Genomic DNA, 7445 nt, shown 5'->3' on the forward strand with positions numbered 1-7445 from the left:
TACGGGGTTCCAAACCCACGCTACTATAAGCCATGGCTATAGCCCCCACGATCCAGTGTGATAAACACTGCTTCGAGAGAGGCTTCCCCAGGTGTGGCGTAGCACATGATACAAACAGCTGCTCCGATTCCCTGAATCCAGCCGTCCTATCAACATAGACGCGTAAAGCCCGCACCGGGCAGAGCGCATTCAGCCGCTCCTGCTCCTGGGAGGAGAAAGGAAAGCCAACAGCTCAATAGGGCGGTATGACAACGCAGAGTCGAATACCTTGGGAACAAACGCAGGAGTCGGCTTTAATAGAACCTTTGAGTTCCCCCGCAAAAACTGCATACACGTCGGGCTAACCGACAGCGCACACTGTAAAAACGAAAACTTAAAATGGTTGGTCTCATTATGATTTCTGAGTAAAATGAATATAAAACATTAAGTATTCATGTCAGCTGTGCAATGCAATTTAGTCCAACCAACAACGTTGAGTTTTGGGTCAAGAGTTGGGCTCACTGTAGTATCTTTGTTAGCAAGACACACGGGTTTAAGTCAGACTCTGTCTGAGGCTGGGCCAACTACGGTGCACATGCACATTTCGACACTTTGGAAAAAACTGGGTTTCCTAACGGAATTTTCAGGGGTTTCACCTAAATTCCTGCACGTCGTGGGTCTTCGCTACGTATAGGGATGGCAAAATGATTATTTTCCGGGAACTAGTTCTTTCAGTTCAGTTCACTATAACTATTCGTTTGTTTGATTCGTTCGTTTTGATTTGTTCGTTACGTCAGATTACGTCATTTGACAGGGAATCTCACAGGAACTAGTTCTTCTTTTTTTGGGGAACCAGTTCTTGTCGTTCACGTTCGGGATTCGTTTGTTGTGAACGAATCGGTCGCGACCGACTCATCCCAGTTCCATGTTGGAACTGTGTTGTGAGCCGCACAGCTGCTTTTACAGGTTATGCGTAGTTGAATTTGACACAGCCTCTTCAGATATGTCAGCAATGTTGTTGCTGTTGTTGCAATTGTTATGCACTGCACAATGACATGTTTACAAGATGGTAAATATTGTGGCGACTCCTACCCCCCGGGGAGTCTGGGTATTCGTGATGACGGTTGGGAAAAAGGGGTTTATTGCCTTTTGTCAATTTGTTTCTGTTAGGTTAAGTGGGGTTAACGGGTTTAGGGTCTTTATTGTTTGTGTGTTGTTTATTGTGTGTAGTGTTGCCGCCACCGTTACCGAGACTTGCATGTCCGTTGGTTGGGTGTGCGGTGCGCTGTGTGTTGTGGGTGTGTGTTAAATTAAGGCAGCTCTCGGGTTTGTGCGGTGTATGAGGCACGAGAGTTGCGTCACCGTTTAACCTGGGCTCCCGTCTCGTGCAGAACAAGTTTGACCATAATGTCAAACTTGTTCTGCACTTTGGTTTCCTGCATTTACACAGCGATTCTCTGCTGCTGAACTAGCTACATGTTGCTTGTTGCTGTCTGGCATTCAGAAATATAAAATGGAAGTTTCCAATTATTAAACTTAAAACTTGTTTTGCATTCTTTGAAATGTTTTTTTTTTAAATGTTATTAACCTTAATTTGAAATGTTAAGTTAACAACCATTACTTACTTTTTGAGTTTTGTAAAATATAAAAATCTTAGTTGGTATAACTCTCACTTTCAAGTTTGTCTAAAGAGGAAAATGTAATTATACAAACAAAATAATATTAGTTGACTTTTTAGAACTCAAGATCTTTTGTTGGGCTCAAAACTAAAAAATTGATTGCAGTAAGTTGCCTTGCAATTTTGAGTTTTCTCAACTTTTTGTTTTTTTACAGTGTAGAACAAGCAACATGTAGCTAGTTCAGCAGCAGAAAATCGCTGTCTAAATGCAGGAAACCAAAGTGCAGAACAAGTTTGACATTATGGTCAAACTTGTTCTGCACGAGACGAGCCCAGGTTAAACGGTGACGCAACTCTCGTGCCTCATACACCGCACAAACCTGAGAGCTGCCTTTATTTATGGAGTTAGAATCATGCCAAAACCCCGCACACACGCAAAACGTGTTTTGCTCACGCATAACGATTTACACGCTCAGTGTGGTTTGCAAATACAAAACATCATTCACAAACTAATGCATTTTGCTTCAGAAACAAATACAGTATGTTTTACACAAAGTACAAAAAAAAAATCCTTCAAGTACACAAAACAATTCTACAAGTACGGAACACGAAAGCTGCGCGTGGATCGGAATGCATTTGCGCACGGATCAGCAAGGCGGAAAATTAGTGCCAAAAGTCACGTGACAAACAAATGTCCTGTGATTCACACTACACAACAACAGGTGGCGTTGTTCCTGCCAAACCGCACGGATTCCGTACGGTTTCCGTGCGGTTTAGCACTTTTACCGCGCCATTCTAGGGCCAGTTAGTGGCCTTCTTGGCTTTCCATAGAATCCACACACGGTTGGCCGGCATCAAATAAAGATTTTGGGGAGAAAAAAAGATCGTTCTGGTGGCCTTAAACTGACTCAACAGCGCCACCTGCTGTTGTGTAGTGTGAATCACAGGACATTTATTTGTCACGTGACTTTTGGCACTAATTTCCCGCCTTGCTGATCCGTGCGCAAATGCATTCCGATCCGTGCGCAAATGCATTCCGATCCACGCGCAGCTTTCGTGTTCCGTACTTGTAGAATTGTTTTGTGTACTTGAAGGATTTTTTTTTGTACTTTGTGTAAAACATACTGTATTTGTTTCTGAAGCAAAATGCATTAGTTTGCGAATGATATTTTGTATTTGAAAACCACTCTGAGCGTGTGTGTGAATCATTGTGCGTGAGTAAAACACGTTTTGTGTGCGTGTGAATCGTTATGCTTGAGCAAAACACGTTTTGAGTGTGTGCAGGGTTTTGCGGGGGGTAGGAGTCGCCACAATATTTACCATCTTGTAAACATGTCATTGTGCAGTGCATAACAATTGCAACAACAGCAACAACATTGCTGACATATCTGAAGTGGCCGTGTCAAATAAAAATATACATAACCTGTAAAAGCACCTGTGCGGCTCACAACACAGTTCCAACAAGGAACTGTGTTGTGATACGTAGCGAAGACACACGACGTGCATGAATGTAGGTGAAACCCCTGAAAATTCCGTTAGGAAACCCTGTATTTTCCAAAGTGTCGAAATGCGCATGTGCACCGTAGTTGGCCCAGCCTCAGACAGAGTCTGACTTAAACCCGTGTGTCTTGCTGACAAAGATACTACAGTGAGCCCAACTCTTGACCCAAAACTCAACATTGTTGGTTGGACTAAATTGCATTGCACAGTTGACATGAATACTTAATGTTTTATATTCAATCATTTTACTCAGAAATCATAATGAGACCAACAATTTTAAGTTTTCGTTTTTACAGTGTATTGCTGTCTGGCATTCAGAAATGTAAAATGGAAGTTTCCAATTATTAAACTTAAAACTTGTTTTGCATTCTTTTAAATGTTTTTTTTTAAATGTTATTAACCTTAATTTGAAATATTAAGTTAACAACCCTGACTTACTTTTTGAGTTTTGTAAAATATAAAAATCTTAGTTGGTATAACTCTCACTTTCTAGTTTGTCTAAAGAAGAAAATGTAATTGTACAAACAAAATAATATTAGTTGATGGAACTTTTTTAAAACTCAAGATCTTTTGTTGGGCTCAAAACTCAAAAATTGATTGCAGTAAGTTGCCTTGCAATTTTGAGTTTTCTCAACTTTTCATTTTTTACAATGTGTGAACAAACTGCATATGTGAGCTCCACGGGCCATTTACTGATCTGCCCTCGTATACGGCTCCCCAGCCCGCCGAGAGGCATCCGTCGAAAGGACCTTCCTCGCCAGGACAGTTCCCATGGTAACGCCTGTAGTCAGAAAGGACGCGCGTCCGCAAGGGCGCACGCCATGGAGATCAAAACCCGGCGATGGCCATGGCACGTCGGGTTCAGTCTGAGTGAAGCAACCCATCGCTGAACCGGCCTCATATGGAGGCGGCCAAGTGGGACTACTACCAGTGCCGACGCCATCAGACCCAATAGTCTGAGGCACGTTCTGAACTTCAACATCGTCCCCCTGCGAAAAAGTGCCAGACAAGCCTGAAAGGCTTCCACTCTCTCCGCAGATAGACGTGCTTTGAACGTCACTGAATCGAGGCACAAGCCTATGAACGTTATGCTTTGAGTAGGGACCAAAACACTCTTTTGCACGTTTATTGTGAAACCCAGGGACACTAGGTGCGATATGAGCACGCTGGTCTGCGCCTGAGCCTCCCGGGGCGACTGTGTGGCTAGAAGCCAGTCGTCTATGTATGTTGCTAAACGCTATGGGACACGCCCCTCGCGCTGTCCCCCAGAAGCAATTTTACACTACGCCAGTCGTGACTGGCCAACAGACGTGACGTCTGCCTGCAGAGGAGGGGCTCCCTCCTACTACATAACTCCCGTCGTCACGTCATCTCTTCAGTCTATAGGCAAAACACCTTTTCCTCGCTCCGGGCAAGGAGGGTGGTCTGGTGAGATACCTCAGAGCCGGTTCTGGCCGTTTCGGCGCCCTATAGGCGACTCGAAATCAACTTGCGCCCTGGGCAGGTTTTCCGTGCAGGGGGGACGGGGGACGGTTTCGGGCCGCCCTGGTGATTGCTCCCGCGCCCCCTCCCTTCTCCGTTCGCGTCGTATATTTTAATTGACTAATTAAGGGCGCCACCAGAGGGCGCCCCCAACGCATTTGTCGCCCTAGGCGGTCGCCTAGCTCGCCTATGCCGAGCGCCGGCCCTGAGTCCTCACTCATTTATCAGAAAACCTTGGTTAATTTCTTAACCCTAAGTTTTCTTTCAATATTCGCTCGGTATCTCACTATGGGATATAGTAACTCCCGTATTGCCAAATAAGTACCAGTGCAAACCCATCAAACAGGCATGTTCACCGATCCAACGCTCAAGACTATGTGAGACAGATTAGGCGCAGTAACATCCAACCTGTAGAATCTAGCGAAAGTGTGAGGCGTCGCCCAGCTGGCAGCCGCACATCTCTTCCACTGAGACCCCCTGAAACAGTGCCCACACTGTAAAAAATAAAAAGTTGAGAAATCTCAAAATTGCAAGGCAACTTACTGCAATCCATTTTTGAGTTTTGAGCCCATGAAAAGATCATTTTCTTCTTTAGACAAATTTGAAAGTTAGAGTTATACCAACTAAGATTTTTATATTTTACAAAACTCAAAAAAATAAGTCAGGTGTGTTAACTTAATATTTCAAATGAAGGTTAATATTATTAAAAAAAAAAAACATTTCAAACAATGCAAAACAAGTTTTAAGTTCACTTTATTCAAATTAATAATTGGAAACTTCCATTTTACATTTCTGAATACCAAACAGCAATAGAACAAGCAACATGTAGCTAGTTCAGCAGCAGAGAATCGCTGTCTAAATGGAGCATACCAAAGTGCAGAACAAGTTTGACATTATGGTCAAACTTGTTCTAACCAACGGACATGCAAGTCTCGGTAACGGTGGTGGCAACACTACACACAATAAACAACACACAAACAATAAAGACCCCAAACCCGTTAACCCCACTTAACCTAACAGAAACAAATTTACAAAAGGCAATAAACCCCTTTTTCCCAACCGGCATCACGAATACCCAGACTCCCCGGGGGGTAGGAGTCGCCACAATATTTACCATCTGCAAATTCCGTTAGGAAACCCCGTATTTTCCAAAGTGTCGAAATGCGCGTGTGCACCGTAGTTGGCCCAGCCTCAGACAGAGTCTGACTTACACCCGTGTGTCTTGCTAACAAAGATACTACAGTGAGCCCAACTCTTGACCCAAACTCAACATTGTTGGTTGAACTAAATTGCATTGCACAGTTGACATGAATACTTAATGTTTTATATTCATTTTACTCAGAAATCATAATGAGACCAACCATTTTAAGTTTTCGTTGAATGTGCGCGCAGGCCGATACGGGGTTCCAAACCCACGCTACTATAAGCCATGGCTATAGCCCCCACGATCCAGTGTGATAAACACTGCTTCGAGAGAGGCTTCCCCAGGTGTGGCGTAGCACATGATACAAACAGCTGCTCCGATTCCCTGAATCCAGCCGTCCTATCAACATAGACGCGTAAAGCCCGCACCGGGCAGAGCGCATTCAGCCGCTCCTGCTCCTGGGAGGAGAAAGGAAAGCCAACAGCTCAATAGGGCGGTATGACAACGCAGAGTCGAATACCTTGGGAACAAACGCAGGAGTCGGCTTTAATAGAACCTTTGAGTTCCCCCGCAAAAACTGCATACACGTCGGGCTAACCGACAGCGCACACTGTAAAAACGAAAACTTAAAATGGTTGGTCTCATTATGATTTCTGAGTAAAATGAATATAAAACATTAAGTATTCATGTCAGCTGTGCAATGCAATTTAGTCCAACCAACAACGTTGAGTTTTGGGTCAAGAGTTGGGCTCACTGTAGTATCTTTGTTAGCAAGACACACGGGTTTAAGTCAGACTCTGTCTGAGGCTGGGCCAACTACGGTGCACATGCACATTTCGACACTTTGGAAAAAACTGGGTTTCCTAACGGAATTTTCAGGGGTTTCACCTAAATTCCTGCACGTCGTGGGTCTTCGCTACGTATAGGGATGGCAAAATGATTATTTTCCGGGAACTAGTTCTTTCAGTTCAGTTCACTATAACTATTCGTTTGTTTGATTCGTTCGTTTTGATTTGTTCGTTACGTCAGATTACGTCATTTGACAGGGAATCTCACAGGAACTAGTTCTTCTTTTTTTGGGGAACCAGTTCTTGTCGTTCACGTTCGGGATTCGTTTGTTGTGAACGAATCGGTCGCGACCGACTCATCCCAGTTCCATGTTGGAACTGTGTTGTGAGCCGCACAGCTGCTTTTACAGGTTATGCGTAGTTGAATTTGACACAGCCTCTTCAGATATGTCAGCAATGTTGTTGCTGTTGTTGCAATTGTTATGCACTGCACAATGACATGTTTACAAGATGGTAAATATTGTGGCGACTCCTACCCCCCGGGGAGTCTGGGTATTCGTGATGACGGTTGGGAAAAAGGGGTTTATTGCCTTTTGTCAATTTGTTTCTGTTAGGTTAAGTGGGGTTAACGGGTTTAGGGTCTTTATTGTTTGTGTGTTGTTTATTGTGTGTAGTGTTGCCGCCACCGTTACCGAGACTTGCATGTCCGTTGGTTGGGTGTGCGGTGCGCTGTGTGTTGTGGGTGTGTGTTAAATTAAGGCAGCTCTCGGGTTTGTGCGGTGTATGAGGCACGAGAGTTGCGTCACCGTTTAACCTGGGCTCCCGTCTCGTGCAGAACAAGTTTGACCATAATGTCAAACTTGTTCTGCACTTTGGTTTCCTGCATTTACACAGCGATTCTCTGCTGCTGAACTAGCTACATGTTGCTTGTTGC

The sequence above is a fragment of the Gadus chalcogrammus genome, chromosome 11, assembly GCF_026213295.1.
Source record: "Gadus chalcogrammus isolate NIFS_2021 chromosome 11, NIFS_Gcha_1.0, whole genome shotgun sequence".
Taxonomy (NCBI): Eukaryota; Metazoa; Chordata; class Actinopteri; order Gadiformes; family Gadidae; genus Gadus; species Gadus chalcogrammus.